The sequence below is a fragment of the Phasianus colchicus genome, chromosome 1 (assembly GCF_987193195.1).
Source record: "Phasianus colchicus chromosome 1, bPhaCol1.hap1.1, whole genome shotgun sequence".
Classification (NCBI taxonomy): Eukaryota; Metazoa; Chordata; class Aves; order Galliformes; family Phasianidae; genus Phasianus; species Phasianus colchicus.
This window is the reverse complement of record NC_143436.1, coordinates 84,844,327-84,870,845: the sequence shown is the minus strand read 5'-3', so window position 1 is coordinate 84,870,845 and position 26,519 is coordinate 84,844,327. Positions and strand designations below refer to the sequence as shown.

Sequence of the window (26,519 nt, the reverse complement as noted above, 5' to 3'; positions counted from 1 at the left end):
GTACACTCTAATACCCAACTGCAAGAAACGAAAAGGGATTCCTGTTTGACTTTATAAGACAATATGCCACAGACAATAGACAAGCCATACCTTTGCACCTGCCACTGCCACAATAAATCCTTTCCACCATATACTCTCCCTTGCAGTGCTACTCTATGGAAAAATACCATTGTAAAAGACACACGAAGTAATTTTTAAGCCACTGTATAGCAGCTGGAAAAAAACCCACAAACTGGAAAAAGTAAGCAAGATTCCTGCAGGTCCACTTGGATGTGCTGCTTTGGAGTGTTAACATCACAATTCAGCAGGATCTGTTTAATTATTTGCTAACTTCTATGCTGTATCTGAATACCTATGTTTAATGAGAACAGTCTCAAATGGACCGTGGATGTATTATGAAAGCATAAAAACATTTTTAAAATCCACACCTTTGCCTTCCTTGCCATTCCTTCGAAATATACACAGAAACATGTTTACAAGCTATACACTTCTTAGGCATAGTTTCCTGTATATATTTTAAATGCAATATCTTACTCACACATATGTACAGAAATATCAAAATGAAGGGGAGGAGTCCACACAGACCTGAACTCCAAATTTTAGACACGAACCATGTTATTTTCTTTTAGGTTGGCTTTGTTCCTTTCAGTTTGCCTCATAAACTGGAAAGAGGATAGAAGAAGTTTAGACTAAATCTGAATGAAGGAAAACCCCAGAAAAGTGGCGGCTTTTTCTGTACATGAAGTTACTAACAATTAAGGGGAATTCTGAATCACAGCTTAATTTGGCATTTTCAGAGCGAGGATTTCTTCCTTTCAAAGACTGAGCTATGTCTGCAGATTTCAAAGTATCAGGCATGCTATAAAAAACAAGAAAATGGAGCAATCACCAGAAGCGAGTCAAGTGTTTAAACTAGGACAAAGTAATAACTGGCAAGTAACTGGGACTTTCCCCATTCTCTCACAATCCTGTGGTAGACCTTTTCACTTTGTATTTGGGTTAATTTAGGAAAAAAAGATTGAAAATTCAGAATGAGTATATATTAATTTTTTTGTTCTAAGTAATAAGATGCAAAGAAACGTAGTCCTGGCAGGATACTAATTTCTGATGTCGTCAATTAAACAACTTCTCCTTGTTTGTTGAATGGAAAAATCTCTCAGAAAGTGTTTTTATCGAAGCAGCCAGATCCAAGTCCTGGATTATTAGGTTAAGCTTCATCAGCAGAGAGACCAATATAAATGCCTTTCATACCATCTACCTCGATGCCTTAACAAAAAAATACAGAAGAGAAAATATGTAGAACCCAAATTCCATGATTTTTAACTTGTAGTCCTTTAATATAAAGCTGGGAACTCAGATTCTAAGAATATAAAATAAAAATGTGATTATTTTCTTTTTATCTTTCCTCAGAAACAAAGAGAACACCCTAAGTCAACCAGTGTTTCTACGGCTTGATTTTTTTTATATATATTTTAAAACCAGAAAAAGTAGCTTTAAGTACATGGAGTCACTGGCAGATTTGAATTCCACATCCTTTTGCTGCTCTGAAAAGTGCTTGTTATCGTACATTTGTTTTCACCTGATGTTTATTAGGAGGTTCTATATAATTACCAAGGTTCTGATTTCCCTGTTTAAAAACAAATTAGGGTGTTGTACAAGGCCTTGGAATATTAGGAAGCAAATCCAACAGCTAATGATGGAGGGCAGTGCCTTGGTGAAGGCATTAGCAATCCATCTGGCCAATTAAAGAGTGACTTAGGCAGAGCCCAACACTATTTCTCAATTATGGTGGCTGCAACATTGAGACCTGATGGTTACTGTGAAACAACACAGTCAATCTACACAGAGAAAAGCAGGGAAAAGATGTAACCTCACAGAAGAGAGGAATGTGAAGACGCCTGAGATGTGCCTTGACTTACCAGCAAAAAGGAGAGCTGGACTGTAACAAAAACAAAACAGCTGAGACATGAAAGAAATACTAACAAAGCCTGTCTTCCTCCAGATTCCTGATTGGAGCTTGCAAGCTCTACACAACATGAGAACAATTATCGCAGCTCTCCTCTCCCACAAGAAAGATAAAGTTCTCAGTGAGCAAAAGACAACGTGCTGTGACTGCTCAGGAGCAAGGCATGTGCTGGCCAGCCAGCTGTTCTTCCTAGGCTTGCTCCACTGATAAGTTCTGCTATTCTTTCCCTCAGCAGGGGCACTGGTTTGAGTTTTTCCTCCTCTCTTTCGATATCCATTTTATAGAAAATGAATTATCTTTCGAGTTCTTTCATAGTTGGCTGAAAGCGGTCACTGCGCTCCAAAATTACATACGGGTGGGACATAGAGGCAGAGGGACGGTCAGTCCCATAAACTCATATGAGATAACTTGGCAACAAAGTTCTCCAGAAATCTGGAGTGTTTCTGAAATCTGGAAGTGGATCTGAACTGTAGTGTATGCCTAGCAGAGAGATCAAAGCCGTGCTCTGTTCGCTGCTACCCATCCTAACCTCCACAAAGTCTGACCATGCTATTTCCATGACTGCAGGCACAGATCAGTAGAATCTGCCAGTGGCAGAACTTGGACATGGACACCCTGTAAGAATTCAGAATGTATTTAATATCACAAACTGTTTAAAAGATTTTTTTCCTCTTGTCTTGCACCTTCAGAAGCATCCAATGGCATTCAGATGTCAATAAAAATTTCTCTTTCTGTGCCTCCTCACACGAGAGATCTTTCTGCCTCCCATCTATAGTTGATATATTCCATTCTTCCCACAGCCACTCTCCTGTGCCTGCTTCCATTCCCTTCTCCCACCTTCCAACAGCGAGAAGGAGCTAAAACATAGTGCTGCTTTCCAGCCGGTACCTTCCCACATGTACCACCTGTCCCCACACACGAGTGACACTGCCCTCCTGCTGGATGCTGCCACATGTCTGTCCTCTGGAGCTAAAGAGACGGGAATGATTTTCCTCAACATGAAATGCTGGATGAAGAGTGTGGGTGGGAAATATGCAGTGTAATGGAACTGAAACCCCATAAGGGAAATCAACGCAGGCAGCTGCTGATACACTGTTTACTTGGATAAATCATCCATTTTCCTCCCGGGCAAGATGACTTGAGGTATCACCTACCCAGGATGGCAAGTGCAAATATAAATAATAAATAAATCTACCCGAAGAAGAATATTCTAACTGTAATGGGCTTTGTAGAGTGCTAAGTTTCAGTTAAAGTTAATCCTTGCTGTCTTTCTGTGTCTCCAGCAGCAGAAACATCTGGTCGGTTTTAGATTCCCCTTGGATTCCCAACTTCAAAGGGAGTTATAAAGAATAACAAATACATGTACTGGCACTGAAAAAAAAAATTAGAGCAGCAGGAGAGAATGGTAAAATTGTCCTTATTTGACTGCTAGTGACAGGCGCCACAGGCAGAACTGTGAGAAAAAATCTTAACGACTCAGGCAAATAAGATTTCCTTTTTTTTTTTTTTAAATGACTGGCTCTCTCTACTAATGACACAGAAAATCTATGGGATCTGCCCCATAATGGCAAGAAGCACATGTGCCAAGGAATATGAACGCAAGTGTATGTAGTAAACAGATTTCAAATTAGATATGTACTGAATTAATAGGCAGGAAAGTAGGAACTGAGTTTTGTTCCCAGCCGTTTAACTGAGAGTTCTTTGTGTATGTTGGTTAACTTACAGAGGGCCAAATTTTGGCTCTTTAAAGTCAGTGGGACATGCTGAAGCATAGTCAAAAACAATGACTGCCACATGCACTTGCCAGTACCTATTCCAAACCTCTTGGGAACAGAGGTAGAGAAGCAAACACAGTAACAGAGGTCTGCAGCGTGGCACCTTTCTTCTACTACATGGTGGCTGGAAAGTGAACAGGTGCAACGCTGCCTTTCCAAATACAGCACCACCTGCAGCAGCTTCTGACATGTTTTTGCTTACATGTGCTTCATTCTGGTCTTCTAAGCCAATGAAATGATGGAACACCCTGTTCCCCATCTCATTCATGCAGCACTAAACCTGCTCTAACCTTTTTGTTTGTTTGTTCTTCCCACCATTTCAATCATAGGGTTAATAATATAAATGTAATGTGAAGGATGCATGAGAATTCGTGAATCATAGAATCATAGAATGGCTTGTGTTGGAAGGGACCTCAAGGATCATCAGGCTCTATCTCCTTGCCACAGTGAACTTGTGTGAAATCTCCTGTATGCCATTGTTAACTTTTGTTGTATGAATGCTAAACTTGTTAGCCTCTTTCATCAAAATTAAAGACTCTTAAATTAACAAGATAGATGCCAGAGGGGAAAATTGCAGAATAGGCTTTTGCTAAATAGCATTAAAACCACAGCCATCTCTCTTCCACCTCCACTGACAGAGAGTCCATAGAATACAAATGTTGAAGGTAGCCATCAAATAAATTCCAGTGATTCCTGAATCAAAGAGACTGATCAACTGGTGGATATTTGATTGGATAATAATGCTATATTTGGCAACCAAATTACTTTTTGGTAATAATTCATTCAGCTCAATTGCTGAATTTGCAAATGTGACTTTTTTCATGACCTTATTTTATCTTATTAAATCATGAGGTAAGCAGCTTCCCATTGTTTCAGCTTCAAAGATATTTCACAATCTCTTATGTGCTTCACATAATGGCAAATCTGAATCAGGATTTCTCCATAAATATGGTAGTTTCGTATTTATATTGAACGTTAAAGCATAAGAATCCTAAATTCTCATACAAAAGAGTGAACGAAGGACTTCTCCTTACCGAAGGACCCTAAACCTAAATTGATTTCACGCTGAATAGTAGAAGGCTATGGAAATGAAGCCGCTTTACAAACTGCTATAGAAGAAATAATTTAAGAACATACTGTACAATTTGTTGTCTGCAACAACAGAAATCAGCCATTTTTCATGCTACAGTGCTACAAAACAGTTAGATCTGAAAAGGGAATCCAAAAAGAACTTGAGTTACACAGCAGAGACAGGTTAAATCAATTCCATGTTTACTGTACTGCTAATTTCTTTGTGGGTGCCATAATGGGAAAAACTCATCCCTCTTGCCTAGGAACTACCACTGGAAGCAATGCTATGAGAAATAGAATCTCTGGTGATATCAGATTGTCAAGACTTCTAAAAGACTGTACAAACCTGAAGATTTGATTCTGAAAGGAAGCCTGTCTTCTTAGGAAGGCTTCGGTAACAGTGTTGGCAACATCCTCCAGTTGGGAACTCTTAGATTAATGCTTACAATCTCAATTGTCCAGAAAAAGCATGCCTCTAGGCAGGATGGAAAGAGTATGTGAGCACATCAGGAAATCTCCAAACTTATACTGCAAGAGGGGACTTATTCAAGTGACTACACCTTCTTGTCCATACCCCTAAGTATTCTGTCCTGTATACCACAGAAACGACTGACTTTCTGAAGACAGACTGGCAAGTAAATAGCAGGCTAGAAGAGAAGGCTTAGAGAGATGTGTCAGCATTCAGCTACCACAGTGGGGGAAAGAAAAGGCACTGAAAAAGAAGGGGAGGCAGAATAGCTTTCTCTCTACATCTGTTACAAGTTTTTAATGATACAAATCTTTCCAGTTAAATCGTACCTCTGAGTCTGGTGTGTTATTTATTAAAGAGAGCAGCACAACAAAGGGACATGGACCATCAATCCTAGGACAACAGCTAACAAACACTTCAGGATTTCACCAAGTACCTTTACAAATATTTCTTTACATCCCATTTATAGCACACTACGTTCTCCCATGACTAAAGCTGGTAGACCAGATCCTGCACGGTCTAACAGCTTCTTGTGTACCTTTCCTGTCCTCTTTCATGTCTGTAAGCACCCAGGCACCATGCAGAAGTTGAATGGAACCATTAGAAGGGAACTTCTGTTTGCTTGGGATATTTTACTGCTTACATTCTTATCTTTTTGATATGCAATGCTCTACTAGCATGCAGGAAATATTGAGAGCATGTCTGCAACATAAACATAAAAAAAATAATAATCTATAGATCTTTGGAGTGGTGGAGCTTTTGTTTTTACACTTTTAAAAGCCTTTACACTCAATATTCCAGCTCTTCGTGTCCAAGACCAGTGCAAAACATATTCTACAGGCTAAATCAGCTTCCTTAACACTAAATTCAGTGCTTACTAATACAGCATGTTACATGCTTTATTACATTAAAAAAATAGCCAATGATTACAGGAGACAGCTGTTAGACAAAGCACATATTCCTGCCTATCCTGTCACTGGTTGGTAACTGAGAAATACTGAATGAACTACACTGCTGTCCTAAGAACACATATTTATTTAAAAGCAGGTGTTCTGTGCTGTTTATCTTGCTCCACAGCTTCTGCTCTGAATAGTCTTTCTTGTATTCCCACAGTTCTGTATGACAAAATATCCCTTAACAGGCCCAAAAAACAGGAACAAAAATTTAAGAATAGGATGTTGTATCCAGCCAAATTTAAAGAAGCCACATCAGAATAACTGAGGTACTGTGTGAGTCGGCTAGTATGCCTGTCCTTGTTCAGAAAACAGCAGTCCTCACAATATGGTGATAAGGTCAGGTGCTTCACATTCCATGTGCAATAGTCTTTCCAGCAACAGAGCAATCCTTAAATATGTGCTTCGCTTTTAATCGTTACCCTCAGCCCTCATCTCAGTCAAAAATATCCCCTTTAAACTCATGTTGTTCTTTTGTAGACTGCTCCCACTGAGCTGGATTTAGGCCAGTTCCGAAGAATTTCAGATTAGTGAAAACCATAACTTAATGGGATACGCTTCCAAGGCACATCACATATTGTGGCCCTGGTCAAGAACTGTAGTGTTTAAGTATACTGATCTTACATGAGAAAGTGAAATGTAGAGGAAAACACATGGGTTTTGCAAGCAATTTTACCAAGTCCAGAGTTTGAAAAATTTGGTCCACAGCCACTCAACAGAGAAGGAAGCCAGTAGAGCTGAAAAGGTAATAAAAACTTCCCAGTTTACAGACTGAAAGACAATATATTTCCAAGGGGGATCTACATATAATTGAAGATACATATTCTGATCAACTGTTGCAGAGAAAGCAAGTCCCATAATAGAATCTCACACAATCCATGGGATTGTTATCGTAATGTTATGAACATCCCCAGAAAGTCAAATTGACAATAAAAACATCTCAAGAATATGGGGTATACTCAAAGTTCATTGCTCCAAATGACATCAATCATGACCTCTGCGAAGTCTAAGGGTCCTCATACATTTATGAAAACTTTGCTGTTGATAGAATGAGAGATTTTGCAGATTTTTTTTTTAAACAGGTTTAACAGAGTTCTGGTGAATTACTCCTCTAAACACAATCCAACATTTCTGCTTTACACGATAGATACAGACTTTGAAATTTGCTTTTGTTTCACAGTTGAATTAAACAGTGTACTGTAAAATTGCAAAATTGTAAAATTGTAAAATACAATTGTATTGTAAAATTGTAAAAAAAAAAATAATCATTTCAATCAATTGAATGTTTTGACAAAATAATTTTGTTTTGATTGTTGCTTTCAGTTTTGATTTAAATTTTATATTAGAACATAGAATACATTTTTGAAAGAAAAGTTTGAAACAAGCATTTCTGTTTCACTAATACAAAAAAGCTTTATTTGGAAATTTAGATAATGAAAATAAATTGAGACCTGGAAGTATTTGTTTCTTTCTTCCTTCCTTACTTTTTGTTTTTATTTTTTATTTATTAGCAAGTATAAAAGTACTTCCCTCAAAAGAGAATTCCATCAGATATTTGTAACTGATTTTAACCCTGTCCTTCAGTAGTCTTTAATGCACCTCAGAAACTTGTAATAACTTTAAAATTCTATCAGCATATCAGTGACAATCTAACTATTATTAATAATCTAGCTTGTATATTGTTCTTGTCTACTCTTAGACCAGCAGGGCTTACTGATGTATGAAAAGCAAGAGGCTTTCTCAGACAATCATTTATGTAACTGCTAGCACAAATCTTGTTAGGTCAAGTACCCTTAATTACTATTGCCATTCGGGAAAATATCAAAACCAGTTCTGACCAGGATTAAGAGGCACATACAGTCACAGAGAGTCCTACAGAAGAATTGTGAGTGAGAAGTAAGGATAATGTTAGTTGTTTCTGGTTTGTTCTTGCATCTTTAAATTTGATGTATAGAGAAATACAAGAATAATTGAAATTAAGATGATCTTTAGTACCCAGGAATTCCTTTTCCTTCAGCCACTACAATTCTTGCCCACTGCTCATGCATTTACAAATGAATAACAAGCAAGATACCACAGAGCCATGCAAGGTTGATTGAAGCTGCAAGATAAATCTTGGCCTACAGCAGGAGGAATTCAGGGATTTCCCCTTGACCAGGCAGCAGCAAGAACCCCAACATATAAAGCAATCCCTTAGGAAGACGAGAAGAGAGCTGAAGTTCAGCTTGTCCTGAAATGATGACATCATTCTCAGTGATTGGCAACCCCTGGATATTTTTCAGTGTTGAGATGCTTTTGAGAAGTGGTTGCCCCCTGTGCTGTTTGGTGAAGGGCTTTTTGTAACGTGAACAGAATCTCATTAAGAACCAAATAATTTGTTTGTTATAAAGTTTATTGCTAAATGCAGTGCTTGGAGCAGAAATCCAAGAATTCAAATAACTATACTACTTAGTCCCCCATGAAAGCAGTTCTGACTTGAACTTGAACCTACCTCCTGGAATACTGATGTCACACTTTGCAAAGCGAAGATGGGGAAACTCTCAGGGAGAATTGGGATTACCTCTCCCGTGTTTTTTTATTTCAAGTATTAGATCTGGGGAGCGCTACATGGGAAGAGAGTAGCAAAGGGGCAAAACAGAGAGTTCGGATTGTAGATCTTTTCAAACAGGTCATTACCATATGAGAGAAATACAAAGGCTTGCTCAACTGCCTGAGCTACAATTACTTCTGTCACATCTCTAACAGAGCTTTCCCTGCCCCACATCAAGCGGACTATTGAATGTACCTCCAGCACACTGGGTCCATGGGCTGACAGCTTCCACAGTCTGAAATGAATTGAACACGCTCTCCTTCATCCTGCATGTTTCTTCAGCTCAAGCTGCCTGTAACCCCTTCCTAGCAGTGACATTTCAGAGCCTTGCTGCCCTGCCTCAGGAATATGACTGACTGACTCACTCTTCACCTCCGCAAAACAAAACCACAATATTTAGAGACCAGAGAAAACACAAAATACCCATAAACAACTTCATCCTTCAGCATCTTCAGTACTAGCAGATGGTCCTTGGGCTTAGGTCAACATTATGGTAAAAAACTTCTATTTCCTATACAAATTGCCTTTCCAAAATGAGGGACTCTCACTTTCCTATTATCAGCTGCTCTTTTCCTTAATTGATCTTAGAGATACAAGGACAAAGGAAAAAAGGAAAAAAGAAGAAGAAAAAAGCTCCCTCTGCTAATCATACCTCTTCCCTCTCATCTCTCAGCTTCCTCTGCATCTCACTTCAAGCCGCTGAGGCTTCAATGTTTTTAAGGCCCTGTGCTAATACCTGATCTCTTTGTTCTTTCTTTCTTTCTTTCTTTTTTTTTCAATTGCAAAATACTCCAGTCCCCAAAAGTGAATTTGGAGAAAACTGGCTTTCTCTAGTTACCCCATTGTTCTTCTCAGGCAAGATCTATTTCAGATGTTTCTATTTCAAATATTTAATGACAGACCTATTCATACAACGATATGCCAACACCACTCCTCTGTCTCTTTGGCATGATGCAGAGCACAGAAAAAGACTGTCACAAAATAAAAGCATTCAGTCAATAAAACCAAGTTGAAACTTATAAACAGTATGTAGCAGATTCCACACGTCACTACAAATTCCGTAAGTAAAAGTCTGAGGAATAACAGTTTCAAGGGAAAGCCCACAAGACAATCACATCCATTTAACATTATCGAAGTGTTTTCTCACTGGCTTCCTTTCCAGAAGGACTTCAGCAGAAGCCAAAGACAGTAGAGTTAACCGACATTTGGGGTCTTGTCTTCACGGCAATGCCACTTGAAAATTGAATGCTCATGTTGCCTGCAGTGTGACTCCCACCCACAAACAGGAGTCTCTTGCTCAAATTAAGTGCTACTTCAAACTGACCTTTCATCCTAAAAAAAAATTAGAAGTGGCAGCCCATGTGTTGTAGTTGCTGGTATTAGCATGCAGTGGGAACTCAGGAGTTTTCCTGTTAGAAGTTCAAAGAGCCAATTTAAGATCGTGCCTTGCATCTGGGATCTAGACTAAAAATTCCACGTGCAATCATTTTACCCTGTTATCTACATTAAGCTCATGGAGACAGCATGTGATAGCTTGACATTAATGACTTGCTCCTCTTCTCAGTGTCTTATTTACAGAAGAGAACTAATGCCTACAGATCAATTTAAGACACAGAAGTCTTGCAAACACTGCGTGTAACACTCTTACGATAAACTGGTTAAACACATGTAAAACTGTGCTGATTTTAAGCATTTTTACTCACTACTTCTGTCTAGCCAAGCTACAGCTGGGAATGAACGGGTCTCGTCGCAAGTACCTTAAACTGTCTGTGAAATGCAGCCCATTTGCACACATAGCCAACTTTCACACAAACGCTGCACAATCAAATCTCAGCTCCATGCAAACCTCAAAGACTATTTACTTGGACAAATGAATTTTAAGGCACAGTGTAGAATGTAAAAGCAGCCTAAGGTGTTCATATAGATACAACCTTTGTGGCGAATCCAATCTCTTGCAACTTGACCATTACCTACAGAAATTCTCTCATCGTTTTAATAAGCTGGCAAGAGACAAGTAAACTTGAATACGGACAACTACGAGAAATCACCATAAAAGTTGCCATATTGTTGTCTGAACATCTCATGCTCCTGTTTATTTACATTCTCCAGTGCTATAACCCCAGCTGGCCGTTTTGATTAGTAATGAATGTGCTCACACAACAAATTGGACCTTCTCCTTCTTGGGAATGAGAGATCTCTTCCACAGATGACTTCAGAATGTGAAGACGCAAATCTGGGGGGCATTGGGCAGGCACTACCATCACTGTCTGGCTCACAAGGGGATTTGGCAGCAAGACAGACTATTTTGACTATCTGGAGGACTCTTCCCCACTGCCAGAGAAGTAAGGATATAGTCATCATAGAAGCTTATAACACAGCATAAAGTCACGTTATTTAGATGTGAATATTATAAAGTTGCCGACCACAAGGCCAGCTGCAAGGCCTGCCTTTTGCTAATGTGTTTTAAGCCAAAGCACAGAGTAACACAGCAAGGGCCATCAGAGCACGAGTATCTTCTCTTTATGTTATCGTACAAGGGCAACTTCACCCACCCTGTAGCCGTTAGCAAATGCGTCACTGTAAAACTACAAGTGCAGCAGGGTTTTGAAGGCCTTTTTCCGCTAACAGCTCTGGGATTTTTCCTTTCTTGGCTGTAACCAGTCGCAACCAGTTGTGAATAAGTTGTTCTCCCTCTGTGCGACTCGCAGCAACTAAAAGAAACCAGTGTCATTATGCAAGTTTAAAAAAAAAAAAAAAAGAAAAAGTTTTGTTTTATGGTTAATTATCCATGGTCTATTTACAAAATAAATCAACCCATTGTGCACCACCAGGATTTGTGGCCTCATTTGAACTTTGCTTTTCATTAATCACTTTAAAAATACATGCAAACTAGGTTTTCTTTTTTTTTTTTTTTCTTTTTCTTTTTTGGTTTATTACTTGCATCTGGATATAAATTGTACAAATGGCGAGAGAACAAAGTATGGATTATTCAACCTTAGTTTCATGACTTACATGATCTCAGTCTTGTCTTTTTCCACGTGCTTAAACAGATGAACAGTCCAAAAATTTCAACATTCTGTAAGAAATGCAATCACTTTGACTTATTCCAAATTAAAAAAAAAAAAAAAGTTTTTTTGAAAAGCTTCCCTTAAGAAACAGAAAGATGAGCAAATATTTACAAATCTATTCAAGCTATTATAAGAGGGAAATAGAATTACTCATGTCTATACCTAAGTAATACACAAATGTTTGTGAGCTCTGAGTGCAAGGCTATTTTGTTTAGACAAAACCTACTTGCAGACAGGCTAGAGAAGGCAGAAAATGGATATCTAATTTTTATAGAGCTTACAATTTATAAAAGAAACCAGAAATATTTTTTCTGAAAATGTTTTAATTATATGAGATGTTTAGATTTTGTCCACATGTGATGACAGAAAACTGCTGAATTTCTGAAATCTGGCCAATTGAGAGACGAAGGACATTTTTAGCTGCTTTCTTAAAAACTAACTTTATTAACACTTATTTCACTCCAGCAGAGAGTAAAACATGTATTTGCATAAAGCTGGAATTCCCCTCAGCTTCAACTAAGAAAGCGTGAGGTAGGTATTTGTTTCGGCTATGGATTCTTCAAGTAAGACAAAAGAAGAAAGGATGACAAATAACTAAAACAAGAAAACCATATTTAAGACTAACAAGTCAAAATCCACCCCCTCCTTTTTTTGGTTTTGTTTGTTTTTCATTTGCAGCCATCCTCGGGAGTTCTTTCCCTTTGCTATGAGGAACAGAAAGTCACAGTTCCCCATGTAATCACTACAGAAATGCTATGGAAAAAGCTGTGCTGTCAGTAGGTCAAAAATGTCGTTCTGCTGCACTCAAGAATTAAACTCCAACGTTTTACTTCAAAGGTTCCGAGCTGGATGCAACTATAAAGATGACTGAACAAAGCCAACAGATATTTTTTTTAGAAACTGAGATGAAGAGTTGAAGCTAAGATGTTAGATCATTAATACTACATATTATTACTAACAGGAGCTAAGGAAGGCAATTTTTGCTTGCCCGTTGGTGTGAAATAAAATCACAGACATTTGAAAAGTTAAAGGAAGGAATACAGTGCCTCCTCCTCCACTTTGCAGATAGCTGGGCTGCTCTAACTTCCAAAAGTAAATCAGCTCCTACTTAAATGAAAGTAACAAATCTAAAGCTGCCTCCACCTGACTGCAAAGTGCTGCAACCAGGCTGGAAGAGGAACGGAGAAGTCTTCAAAGAAAATAAAAGCCTTTTTCAGCAACTCCAAATATGAACGCCTGCCCTTGCAGCAGCGAGCTGTGGCCCTACAGCCGCTTTCCATTATAAATGCTAAATTGGGAAATGTTTAACATTCTTTGTTTAATCTTTGCAGTATAAAGAAAAAGCAGCTGATTCTCAGAAACGACCGAACAACCATCATGGACCTGCCCCTCCCTTTCTCCAAGCAGAACAGACCATTTCCAGCCTCAGCTGCCATTGACTCTTTGTAAGCCAAAAAGACATATCCCAGAAGACGAGGTTGAAGCTTTGTGATCTTTTTTCTAAAGTGATGAAAGGAGCACAAGGCTATCAGGATACTGAATAGAGCCTTTAAGAAAAAAAAAAAAAAAGTTTAAGAAATATATGCAGCCGAATCTAGGGGCAGAGATGTTTCTTGTAATTTCCTATTAACATCGTTCCACCAAATCTTTCCATGAAAGACATTTTTATTTGTTTTGATTGCAAAACTTACCAAGTTTGTTTTGCTCTTGTTCACAATACAGTTAATGTAAAGTGAGTCCATCTAACCCAAATAAATCACAGATAAATCAGCAAAACCTTTGGGGCAAAAAACCCTCTCTCTCCTCCCTACGCTGGTGAACTCTTGGTGCATCTTGTCCCTGCAGGAATTTCTCTAAATGGCTGAGAGTCATGTCTTACAGAGTGCTTTTAAAGCTTCCTAATCTGTAAGGTGAAAAGACTTTTGCCATGTTCCCCCCCCTAGACACTAGCAGAAAATAATTGCTAGGGATGAAAGCAGAGGATGAAATGAGGATTTACACCTTTTCCAAGCGTGGTCCGTTCTCTCATTGGGCTAGCTCTGAACAGGCATTAAGTTCTAACAGAACACATTGTGTTTCGTAACGAGGAAAATCACAGAGCCATAGAATCACAGTATGGGTTGGAAAGGAAATTAAAGATCACCTAGTTCCAATTCTCTACTGTGGGCAGGGACACATTCAACTTAATCAGGGCCCCATCCAACCTGGCTTTGAACACCTCCAGGGATGGGGCATCCACAGATTCTACTGGCAGTCTGTGTGAGAGCCTCAGCGCTCTCTGAGTAAAGAATTTACTCCTAATATCTAAAATATTAACAACTGTCCTGAGGAGAGAGCAAGGAGCATCCATGTGTCCACCTCTCCACAGAGCCTCTGCCACAGGCGCTGTGCCCATGCTGAGAACCTCTCCACATTGCTGGACTTCAACGATTTCTCCCTGCAGGTGCCAGGGCCCACCTGTCTGAACCAGATTTAACAGCAAAACAAGCATACAGAGGTTTTGTGATGGGAGAAAAGAATCTGATACATTTGTTACAACCACCCTGCAAGTATTCTTTCTGGCATCATCTCTGAGGGACTCCTGTAAGTAAAACAAAACAAAACAAAACAAAACAAAACAAAATATGATGGTATTGACTGTATTGGCAGGGAATTGTTGACAGTGTAGGACACAAAACTGTAATAAATCTAAACTGAAGACTTGCAAAAAAGAAAAAAAAAAAAACTATTTTGAAGAACAAGAAGGGTTAACCTTGCAAAAAAAATCGATAAAAGAAAAAAAGAGCTTGTAGTTAAGTCAGGACATTGCTGGATATAGCAAAAACATACTAGGTTTTTTTTTCCAATATACTCAACACCAAGCATGCGTCAGGGAATAAAAATAATGAAAATTCAAAATAAATTTAATGCCGAGCTCTCGTTGTTGCTGTTGCTGTTTTTAACTCCATTGTGCTCATGTTTCACCTTTTCTCTAAAATAACAACCTTGGTTTTAAGAAAAATAAGGCACAGATCTATATAGTGGTAGGACTCAAACAGCTTAGGTCTAAATACTACAGTTTTCTTGAATTATGAAATGAAATTAGTAAAACTGAATAGTAGAATCCCATTCCAGAAGCTGCTTGAACCATCACTTTTCCCCTTTTTCTATGAATTTATGGAAGCAGAGTTTTCCTACATGGATTGAATGTCTAAAGTCTGGTCAAGTCAAGTCACACTCTCCCCTACAAATATAAATCAAATTTTATATTTTGCAGAAAACAGAGTTCCACAATTCTGGTTGCTATTCGATTGCACATAAATAACTAAACTTTTAGCAGCAGGTATTGCCGTGGTTTTTCATCTTGTTTAATTAGTAATTACTCAGAAAATAATTAAGTATGCATTGGACCATTCAGAAAGAATAGTGCCTCATTACAAGTCCATGTAAGCCTACAAACTGAAGCTGGGAACTTGAGACTTGGGAAGTCAGAAAGAACCTAGTGGTATAAAAAGAAATTTCTTGGTAATTGAAAAGCATGAAAATGCCTTTAAGAGTGAATTTTACTTCTCTACCACTAAAAGTTATCACGTTTTGTAAACTGTTTCAAATAAGTCTTCCATTATAATTAGGGCAGACAAAAAACTTACAGAATAAACCTCTGAGAAGAATGACAGAAAGCAATTTTCTTTCAAAGACATATGACCATTCTTTTGATTAAGTTATACATCGAAATCATACTCATCACATACGCATCTTCTAAGCATTTTATAAAGGGTTGACAGCTATTAGGGACACCTGGATGAAGGATTGTCAAGATAAGGCAGGTTAGTCACCTCCACTTTATACAACCATGTCATAAAATGCAACTGATAAGTTGATTCAGCTCCATCTTTTCAACTACAGAGTTTTCAAGGCCCTGGTATTCCTATAGGGCAGAATCCTCTGACAATTCTTCTGATCAACAACTAGCATTTATTTACAGTTAGTGCCTGCAACTTGGTCTTTGTGGCAACACTGGCTAGAAGTGTAAATGGCTTTTATAACCTCTACAAATTATTTCAACAAAATAATTTGAGAAAACTTCTGTAGGGCACAATAAAGCAAGTATCTACAATAATCCCTACGATGTTTGTACTGAGACAGAAATGGAGGCAGAAGTTTTAGTTGCCCAAAGCTAAAGCAAGAATTGGTTTCAGAACCAGGCAGAGAATTCAGGCGTTCTCATACATCTTTGAAGATCTATGTACTGCTCAGCAATTTTCTGAAATGTAGCCTATACAATATACTTACAATACGTCATACTTACATAAGATACTCATACAGCTTCAAATGTTCCACTTCCTGTTTTCAGAAAGCCTTTATTAATTCAAAACTTGCCTCAGAAATCATTATCGAAAGATGATCATGTCATCCTGACATGAGCATAAACATAAATGATGCCCACTTTATGACTCCTTTACATTGCCAGGACAACACTTTAAAATAACCACGAATCAAGCCCTATAACTTGTTAATTGACCTTATACACCCTGATGTAATGTCAACAAAATTAGCAGCATTACACTAGGGAAGAATCTGTCCAAGAATGTGTACACAGACAAGAACTATTTGTAAAGGGCAAAAGAAAACAAACCCGACACAATACTCGCAACCACAAACAGGTCAGATCCTCAGAGGATAAAGCTATGAATAAATTGATTGCAATACAGGCACGTTTTCCTCCTGAAATGTTATCAAAAAGTATGAAATGTTCTTAGTACAGTCACTTGTCTTCTCTTTATTTTTTTTTTAAATCCTCCAATTAGCAGGGTTATATATTTTTCATTTACATTTGACTGAAATCAATTAAAAATATCCCAACTCATCCTTACTAAAGGAATTTCTCATTTCTATGGCTATCAATCACTTAAATGCAATAAAAATGAATAAGTAAAGTTTAGAGCAACATAAGATTCTACTCTGCTTCTGCACTTGCTGCTGTTAAGTGAAGAGTGACACTTCCACTGCATATATTTGAAGTTTGGAGGGGAAAAAAGCAGGAGAAAGAAGGGGGGGAGAGCACAGCACAGTGCAGAAGCCACGGATGTTCCAGAGCACACTGTGACAGGAAAGTACTCAATAGGAATTCCAGCAGCCAAAAAAAGATCGTAAATAGATCCATTGTCTTCCAGTCTGAAGCCCTTAAAAAGGCTCGAAATTAAAGCCTGTGCTGCAGGCACCCAGTCGCTCCTTCCTTTCATCGGGATTTGCAGGTCTTAATGCAATCTGTCGGGAGGAAAAACAGTGGAGCCTTACAGTCCGGAGAGGTAGCAAAAGCGAAAGGCAGGCGAGAGTTACATAACTGGCTTTTTGCATAAATATTGCAGCAAGAGTATTTTGCTTTTCAGAAAGGAAAAAAAAAAAAAAAAAAAAGATATTAAAAGACACAAGAGAATTCAGTCCAACCTCCCGTACTCCTTGTCCCTCTTTCGTTTTGTAACAAGCAGGCGAGCAGTTCAAGGGAGGTTTTTCTTTTCCTTTTTCTGTTGAGGCTAAACAAATAAACCAATTCAGCCTTAAAGGTTTTGTAATAGTTTTTCTCGTATTACCTGAGAAGTGCACCACATCATGGAAGGTGGAAGAAAGCCTTATTCTAATGCATGAGGAGGTACGGCTTGCTTATCTGCAGCACAGGGCACTGAAAATGACCATGGATGTTAAACGAACTCCCTTCGGTAAAGCCTGAGAAAAGGGAAAAAAACTGCAAGGCTCCCCATCTGTTATTTCCCTTTTTTTTTTTTTTTTTTTTTTTGGCTGTAGAAAAGCAAAATTATGCAAGAGCTTTTGAATGTAAAGCCTGTGTGAGCTTTTTCCCTTTTTGTCTCAGCGTACACGGTATGCGATATTGCGTAACGGAGCCCCGAGTGGGCGGTCAGCAGTTACTATTGATTTACACTGCTCCCTACAATGCATTCAGAGCTCTGCGAGAGCTGCGCGCAGAGGAAGGCAGAGGATTGAGGTGGGGATGTAAGGTATGTGTGAACAGTGGCCCCGTGGAAAGAGGGGAGCAAAGTATTCAGGATCAGAATTCTGTTTTTCTGAAGCAAGCGCTTCTCCCGTCCTCTGTGTTTTCGTGCCCTTTGCCAGGCCTTCAGCAAAGCAGATGCTCAGTGACCGGTCTCACCAGCAAGAAGTGGGGCTTCCCTCCCACACCGACCACTTAAATCTCATTATAAACTCCAGAAAAATGTTACTGATGTCATTGCGGCACTCCAGTATAAAGATGCAAAGGAAACTCATTTTCAGCCATGAGGGTTATTGTTAAGAAAAATATGCCATTAGCAATACTTTAGATCAACTTTTGACTCACTCCTTCAGAATCTGCTGGCCTGTAGGACTACTTAGGATAAAGGCATGATTCACACTATGGACTATAAAGCCTGGCATTTTTCGAGATGTTAAGGTAACGTGGTAATATGGGAACTGGATAATAGAAACAAGAAACACAGTCTGCTCTGCTCATCCATTAGGACTGCCAAAATACTCCTGTTATTTTCTCTTGCAGGCAAACACACATCTGGAGTCCTCAACTTAGACACTGGCATGACCCTAACTCTATAAAGAGAAGCATATTGATTCAATAGGCTGAAATTCTCCCATTCCTACAGCTGAATGCCCACCACATTGCTGAATCCTTTGTCTCCAACACAAGACATAGGTTTCCAAATTCTACCTGTTCCTACTTGACTCTGGGTCCTACAAAGCACTCTGCCATCACCAAACTGGCACAACTCTGAACCACTGGGCACCAATTTATTTATTCACATACTGGGCTGGGGATTTTGCTAATAATGTCAATGTGAATGTAGAGGGCGTTAATAAAATCTCTAAAACATACTGACAAATTGGAAGACTGAAAGTAGCAGGCTTATTGCAGTCCACAACAGGCACCTAGCCTAGTGTCAAAAAAAAAAAAAAGAAAAAAGAAAAAAAAAGGAGTATGCTGATTACAAAAACCAAACATTCAAAACCAAAATGTACAAAGCCCATAACTACCAATGCCCTTAAGGCTTCGTTTGCATTATCTTTGCTGGAAGACATGCATTTCACATGTTGTTCTCTTCCAGCTCCATATAGTGGACAGCATGCTTTTCTTTATAGATTAAGCAAACAGAAAACTCACGTCATTATAGAAAAGGTAGATCCTATTTTAGGGAAATTCAACAGCTATACAAAGTCTTTGATTGTTCTGTTGATCTTTTTTTTCAGATCCACATCTACTAACATTAACTATGATACTACCAGCCGGCATGCATTCAGAATCTCTGTTGGGATTTTAGGTTAGAGAGAAAAGGAAAACAGTAATTCACAGTCTTACACATGCTTATTCATTTTGTTTGCACAAAACTGAAACTGCATTGAAATAACCCCAGAAGTGTTTTATACACAAAATCATGTGTGGCCTAACTAGTCTGATTTTTCTTAAAATTAAACTGACTCTTAGAGAAAAAAGAAGAGGATGGAGAGAGCTGGGCATGCATTCTCAAGTTAGCAATCTTTAGTGATCAGTCAGGCCAACAAAAAATGCGTCCAAGTACTTTCTCCTCTGTTGACGAGGAAAATACTGGGATAAAGAAATGAGACACAGAAGTCTACCACGAACTCCACCTCTATCTGACTGTATTGGTGTCCAAAGAAATTGTGCTCAACGATCGAACTCTAAGTGATGCTATAGAAGGTGAGTGTCTCTGGAAGACTGACCCATAGAACAAACATTAAAAAAAAAAAAAGAAAAAGAAGAAGAAGCAAAAAAGCAAAACAATCCTTTTGTTCTTTAATGCATGTGAAGAGGAAATTTTCAGCACCAGTTAATACACTTTTAGTCCACAGAATGTTGTACGTCCTCATCCTATTGGATGCAGAGCAGAAAAAAAAATGTATTAACTTCATGAAACAGTATGTAAGAGAGATTCATAGAGAAAATAGAGAACACTCAGGAATGGGAAAGCAAGCTCTCATGACACTAAGAGCAGTTCCAACAGTGCTATGTTTGCTTTACCAACATCCAGACAAGATATGTATTTAAACACTAGTTTGAACATTAGCTTATGAGCAATAGTACTGTACAGAAAAGGTTCAAAGAGAGATCCAAATCCCCTAAAAATACGGGGACACAAATTATGGAGTTCAGTTCTCATGAATGTTGTACTTGAGAGGCTGTCAACTGGAGCTGACGGAAGTTTCCATTAAAATCAGCTTGCCTTCAATCATTCAAAAAATGTTGGAAACTGCTGTGCAAATTTTCTATTTTTAATGTTTACCTCATATGCAATTTCATGAGATCTTGAATAAACAAAAGTTCATCTGTTTTGCACATAGGGAACATGAAAAAAAAAAGAACATCTAGAGACTTAACAGAATTGGAAATAAAGAAAGGATTAAACTATCTATTGTAAAAAGCATTAAAAATGAAAAATATGGATAGACACAAAGCTTAAAAAGTGAATGCTGGCTAGTTTCACGTTTCAAGAAAAAAGTTTTATAAGCTTTAAAAATCCACTCAATTATGAAATTCTACCAAATATTTTAGCAAGGGCATCATGGAGAAATACTTAGGCCAGAAAATCCTAAAATAAATGTCAGCAGTACTAACTGCTGCTCTTTTTTGCATCATGGTATGTTACTGCTTTTCATTTCTGATGCATGTTTTCCCTACAACACATCCGCAAAATAGTCTTATTTTTCAGTAGAACAGGTAAGTGAGTGGTTTGGAGCTTGGGATTTTTTTGTTGTTAGTTTTTGATTAGAGAAAAACATTAATTTTAGATACTATTTGTATGTATCAAAGATTCTATAGCTGTGCATTTGCTAAAAAGCAACGTGACTTCTCAGAAAAGACTATCAAAAGGGAGACACTAAGGTTATAAACAAGTTATCACTCTAGAATTTCATGATTTTGCATGTAAGCATAATGTTTTTCAATGCAGTTTCTGTCTTTTTAATGACTGTAGGAGGAGAAAAGCATAGTGCTAGGTTGCCATGGACTTCTAATGGCAAAATGAATAATGAAAAAATATTAAAATGATAGAGACAAAAAATAAACACATTAGAGATGCCTGCTAACTCTTCTTGCTAGTTAAATAATCAATAAACCTTTTGCAGGCCTCTTGCAACATGTATTTCCTTGCAGTGAAAGAAATATGTTTTTCCTGGCAATTTACTTTGATTTTTTTTCCCCATAGGCTGCTGTTTCACATGAACCTCTTGGATTCCACCATTTTGGAAATGACCATGACACAGCAGAAGTTACTTAATTTTCCCCACCTCCCAACCTGCCAACTAAACATGTGCAATGATATATTTCCTAATGGTTCCTGCAGACTGACATATTTCTGAGATGGTTTTAGTCAAAATGAATGGCAGTAAAATTGGCAAAGACTCAGAAAATAAAATCCAAGGAGACTAGCAAAGAGTAGAGTCAGAAAAAAGGTCTCTGGATATTATTGTCGTGTCTGCCAAAACCAAAATAAGTGAGGTTATGTCAGTGTTTCCATAATAAACCTCATTTTTCAAGACTCTGTAACTCAGCTACAATTATCTGATCCAGACTGAAATCAACACATACAAGGACTTAGATCATGTAGAAATTTATTTCTACATAAAAATATTTATATAAATATGTAGATATATCTAAGTTATTTTTTCTATTGCAAACACAATATGGCATTATAATTTAGTCTGGTGAGGAATTATCAACTTAATGTATCAGAATTAGAAAGAGAAAGGAGGAGGAATGCAGAAGACAAAATACAGAAATCCCTGTGATATGGGGGATATATATGATGCTCTGGGATAGAATAACTTTCATAGCAGGTATTCCCTACAAGATTTTGAAAAGACCATATCTCTATAGTAACTGGGGGCTCAATGTAGTCCCTACCCAAAAAAACCTTAATATTTGTTTTGGTCCCTAGAAGCAAAATCCAATTTTGAAGCTACTCTGGATGCCATAATATGTATTAGAATAGGAATAGACTAGGAGGAACTCAAAAGAATTTATGGAATAGGCAGTAGTGCTTCTTAACTTTTAAAGTACTGCACTTCATTATGTTAGCTCACTTTGATCCTCTCAAATGTCACTCTTATTCTACAGGTTTGATGCCAGGGGAGTCTGAGTAACTCAGGGATGTTCAGACCAACAGCAGGTTGCATGTCTGAGGATCTGCGACTGCTTCTGCCATGGGCCCCACTAGAAACAGCACCTGGACAAAGCCAGCATGCTTTACAAAACTTTTCTACTAGATCAAGGAAATGCAAAAGTGCCAGTGTCTCCTGTGGCAGAAAGAAATTTCCCCAGTGGTTCTCACTATTCATACCTATAAAATTTCTGACTCCTCTTTGTGTTTAATTCACGTATCTCAACAGATAGAGCAAAAAATTAGCACCTTCACGGGGTACTTCACATGACACAACAATGAAATTCTTTTTAAAAGCACCTAAGTGATTTTAAATCGGGGTCTAACCCAGATATCTAAATGTTGATGTATACCCGGAAGAGCTTGTTTTAAGGTTTAAAAATAAAAAAAGATGAGAAAGAAGTGGCTTGCAGCAACCCGTGTAAAAAAAACCTAGATGCTCTGAGCTGCTTCTTTTACAGTTACATGAATAAGACACCAAGCTTTCCACCTCTTGACATTTTAATTTTCTGACTTTGGTTATGTTTTGTCCTACTGAGCATTGTTGGTCTGAGCGTGTGCATATCTGAATGTATGGTGGCATTTACCTCTCTTCTACTTTGCACTGTGTTCTTTGGAATAAAGAAACTTGTCAATCCACATCAGCTGATGGTGTATTTTGAAAACAATCAAAGAAATTAAAAATAAGGGGATTGTTTGTGGCGCAGTGCAAAACAGCAATAGCATTTTGTACTCTTATATTTTTATTTTTTCTCTCCGTTGTACGAGGAGACATTAAACACCTTGTTCCATGAGTAGTTTCAATGAAATCATGAGACCTCTTAACAAAACAGGATACTATTCAGTTACCTAATCCTGTGACATAATTGCTACCCATTCTACTCTCTAATGGTGAAACAAGTACACAATTTGGGTAAGATTCCACACTAAGCAAGAAGCAGAGTTGGAAACAGAACGCCTGACTCTTGGCTGCTGATTAATCTGATCACTCTCAACAAAATGCTGCGGAATTAAAAGAAGAAATAATTGACTTTCCAGGCCATCCTGAATAACTACAGTGTTTTCTTTATATCTAGAAAGATTAAAACCTTTTTGACTCTAACTAATTATGCTATAGCTGTGGAGTGAACAAAGTGAAACTGCTACAAGAGAGAAAAAATGCAAGAACTGACATCAGAGATTTGCAAAAAGAAGGACTTGATACATATATACACTCATACACACTCACACACAGTCACATTGCTTCTTTAAGTTAATTTTGTCACAAACTTAAATGTTTTCCCAATACTCTGCCTCTCAAAACCATTTGGAGAGCCTGTAGGACCTGAAGCAAAGAAGATCTGTACAGCAGCAGAAGCAGAAAGTTGACAAACACTGCGCACAAGGTTTACTGTAAAAACAGAAACTAGAGGTAGCAGTTTCTCAGTCTGTGGGTCAGGATTTTTATGTTTATTTACTTATTTTAAGGTAATATTAGAAACATTATGCATTCATTCTCTGTTTTCAGCTCCGGTAAAAATTATATGATAAATTGTATTAAGCAAATAAGCGAAAATGGTAAGTCTTCTGTCTTAATTACTGCTCATATCGAAAAGTTTTCTTACCTTTTCACTACATTTGCTGAAAGCCAACAGTGTCATCCCTTCAGTAATTTCAATGTCAGCTACTCGTTCATTATACGAACGAAAGTAATAATGAAAGTGTGCTGATCCGCTCGCCTTCACTCTATATTGTGCCTATATTTATAGGCTTATGCTTCTATTTGAATCTATATTTATCTGCCTTATCTGCCTACAATGCATCTGTTTCTCAAACACACAGACATATATACACGCACACATGTGCGTGCACACAAATATACAGACATATAAACACACATACGGGTATAACCAAAAATATGCATACTTACAGTAGGCTTCTGTTCAACAGTAAGGTTTGTATAAATATAAACATATGCAGCATACACAACATAAATGAAGACAGATACACAACGAAAACCAAACAATTACATGAATACGCCTGGCTGGCTGTAGGAAGGTTTGTTATTCAGCGGGCTGCCTAAAGAGGACTGTGTACAATTAGTTTCTCTTACATTCCTCTGTTGCCGTAGCTTCGCAGGCAGCAACAATTTTGACTGTTATTTTGCCTGGAGTTTTTCCGTGTAAGTTTGCTTGGCACAGCTGTGCAATCACTGCCAGCCTGTCTGCAGCCTGGTTCCCTGATGGTACCACTAGCAGCTTCCCTCAGGCTATTCATTAAAAAGGCCAGGGCTGAGCCACCCTGTGCCAGTTCAGGAGACAAAGCCCTAGAGGGAACGAACAAGGTGCGACTCCAGATCCAGGTCAATCTGGCAATTTTAAGGCCAAGCGTTAGTCGTGCATTTCCCCAGGCTTTAAGAATAAACAGCATTTTCCCACATTACCAAAGGATAAACAGGAGTATTCACCTTCTTGTTAGCAGAATTAGCGTGCCGCCCTTCCCCACGTCACCCGGTAGGCTTCCAGCTGCTCTGTCCTGTCACCACAGTCAGGACTAGGTCTGTCTCAGCCTTTTTTTTTTTCCTGCTAGCTGGGCTTCTGCTAAGTCTATTAGAACTGCAAAAGAAGCTGACTAAACTTTATGCTGTGATACAAAGGTCTCTGTGATGTTGTAGTGTGATAAAGTCTGCATTAGGCCAGTTCTGGAAACAGATTATAGCATGTCTCCACTGGATCATCTTAATGTCCTAATTCAGTATTTTATTCATTCACATCATATCGGCTCAGAGGAGTGTAGGAGGAGGAGGTTCCACAAGATAATTGTGAAGCTAAGCAACAAGTCACTTGGGAAGTTTGCGTGTCCTTCTTTGCAGAAGCTGTATTTCAGCTTTCCAGTTGTTCATAAGACAGTGAAAATGAACTGCCGATTCAACACATCACTCACGGGCTGTCTGAAAGGAGTAGGAACCCCTAAACCAAAAACTATTGGGTTTTTGAAAGACATGAGATACAAATAGAAATAAAATCCACTGGTTATGAAGGGCAGTTGAAAAAGGCAGCCTCACCTATAACCTTCACGCGAGCCTGCAAAACTTCAATACTGGACATACAACATAGCTCATCTTTTTACAGGAGTGAAAAACTATGTTCAAGTCTAAGAAAGTCTACACTGAAATCCAGGTAATAACTACACACTTACATATTTTTATTTATTTTATTTGCATTATATTTAATGTACTCTATTATTATACATTCACTATGATCACCATTACTTATAATGTTTAACTTATAATACATATCACTGATTGTAATTGTTGAAATATATTTAACTAATGTATTTAAATATTTATTAAAACCTATTTATATTATATTAACATTATAAATTAACTATAACTGAATGGACAAAGAAATGAATAGGGTATTTTAAAAATCACAGAGAAGTTCTAAAATATCCTTTAACTCATAGTCAAGAAGAACAAAAACACCCTTATAAAGACCTTTTGTGCCAATATTGTGTGGCTACCTAAAATTACTACTACTGAAACTTCTGAAACAAAGACTTATGGATGGTTGCTCTTTCATTCACTTCAACATCCTGAGAAACTGGACCTGCATTAATTTGATGCTGAATCGGTACTTGATGGTCCAACTGAAGGGGCTTTAATCTACAGTAATCTACAGACAAGAAGGCATTTAAATATAATACATATACATTTTCTATGCAGACAATTATTCCACATATAATCACTTGATTTATTTTTGGTCTCCATATTCCCATTTCTTGATCAACTGCAGCTATCAAACAAAATTCTGTTCATGTTTTCCTCACAGTTAAAATTATTTTTTATCCACTGATGACTTACACAACTATTTTAAAATTATATTTAAAAAAAAAATCATTAATCCTCTTAGCTTTCTAATTTTTTTAACTGCACAACATACAGAGTAACATGAGGTCAACAGTACTTGAAAAGTTTATATGTCTAGAAATAAAATACCAATTTGAAAGAGAAAAGAGAGAATTTTAGGTTAATCTATGTATTATCTGGGCTCCCTTGATCTGGAAGTGTCTATTAAGAAAATACTACCATACTGCTAAAAATAACAGTCTTGTGATGACTGTAATGAGCCTATATTTATGCTGTTCTTAGCAGTGTCCATTCACTTTTCTTTCTCAGCAGGGTATTTTATAGTTTTAGCATGTTGAAGAGCATCTCCAAAGTGAAAAGTATTATTTAATTCTTGAGGTAACAACAGACTGATTACAGAATATAGTTCCTCTTTGAGAAGCTGTGCCCTACATTGTGCCTTTAGACATATAAGAAACTACTTAAGCATTTCTTTGATGCACAAAAGTATAAACTCCTACCTCATTTGTTCGGCATTCTTTGAAATTCTGTAGGTAGAACATAAAAGGGATCTGTTTAATGCAAAATCCCTCCTTCTTGTGACAAAGACAGTGAATGTTACCAGAGTATAAGAAATGCATCTA

General features: G+C 37.8%; 1 protein-coding gene across 12 annotated transcripts in view; it reads right to left on the bottom strand.

Moving 5' to 3' along the window:
- The window catches only part of ZBTB20 (zinc finger and BTB domain containing 20), a 473,540-nt gene that overhangs the window by 242,529 nt on the left and 204,492 nt on the right, over positions 1-26,519 (bottom strand). Inside the window, exons 1-2 of one of the 12 annotated variants that reach the window (XM_090150642.1) lie at positions 17,463-20,206; positions 11,837-11,900 (exon numbers count right to left, since the gene is read on the bottom strand). The exons of 10 other annotated variants lie outside the window; for them this stretch is intronic. The gene's annotated coding sequence lies outside the window, so the exon portion shown is untranslated. Of the gene's footprint in view, positions 1-11,836; positions 11,901-17,462; positions 20,207-26,519 lie in introns of those variants that run through there. One more of the 12 variants, XM_090150634.1, reaches the window with a different exon arrangement.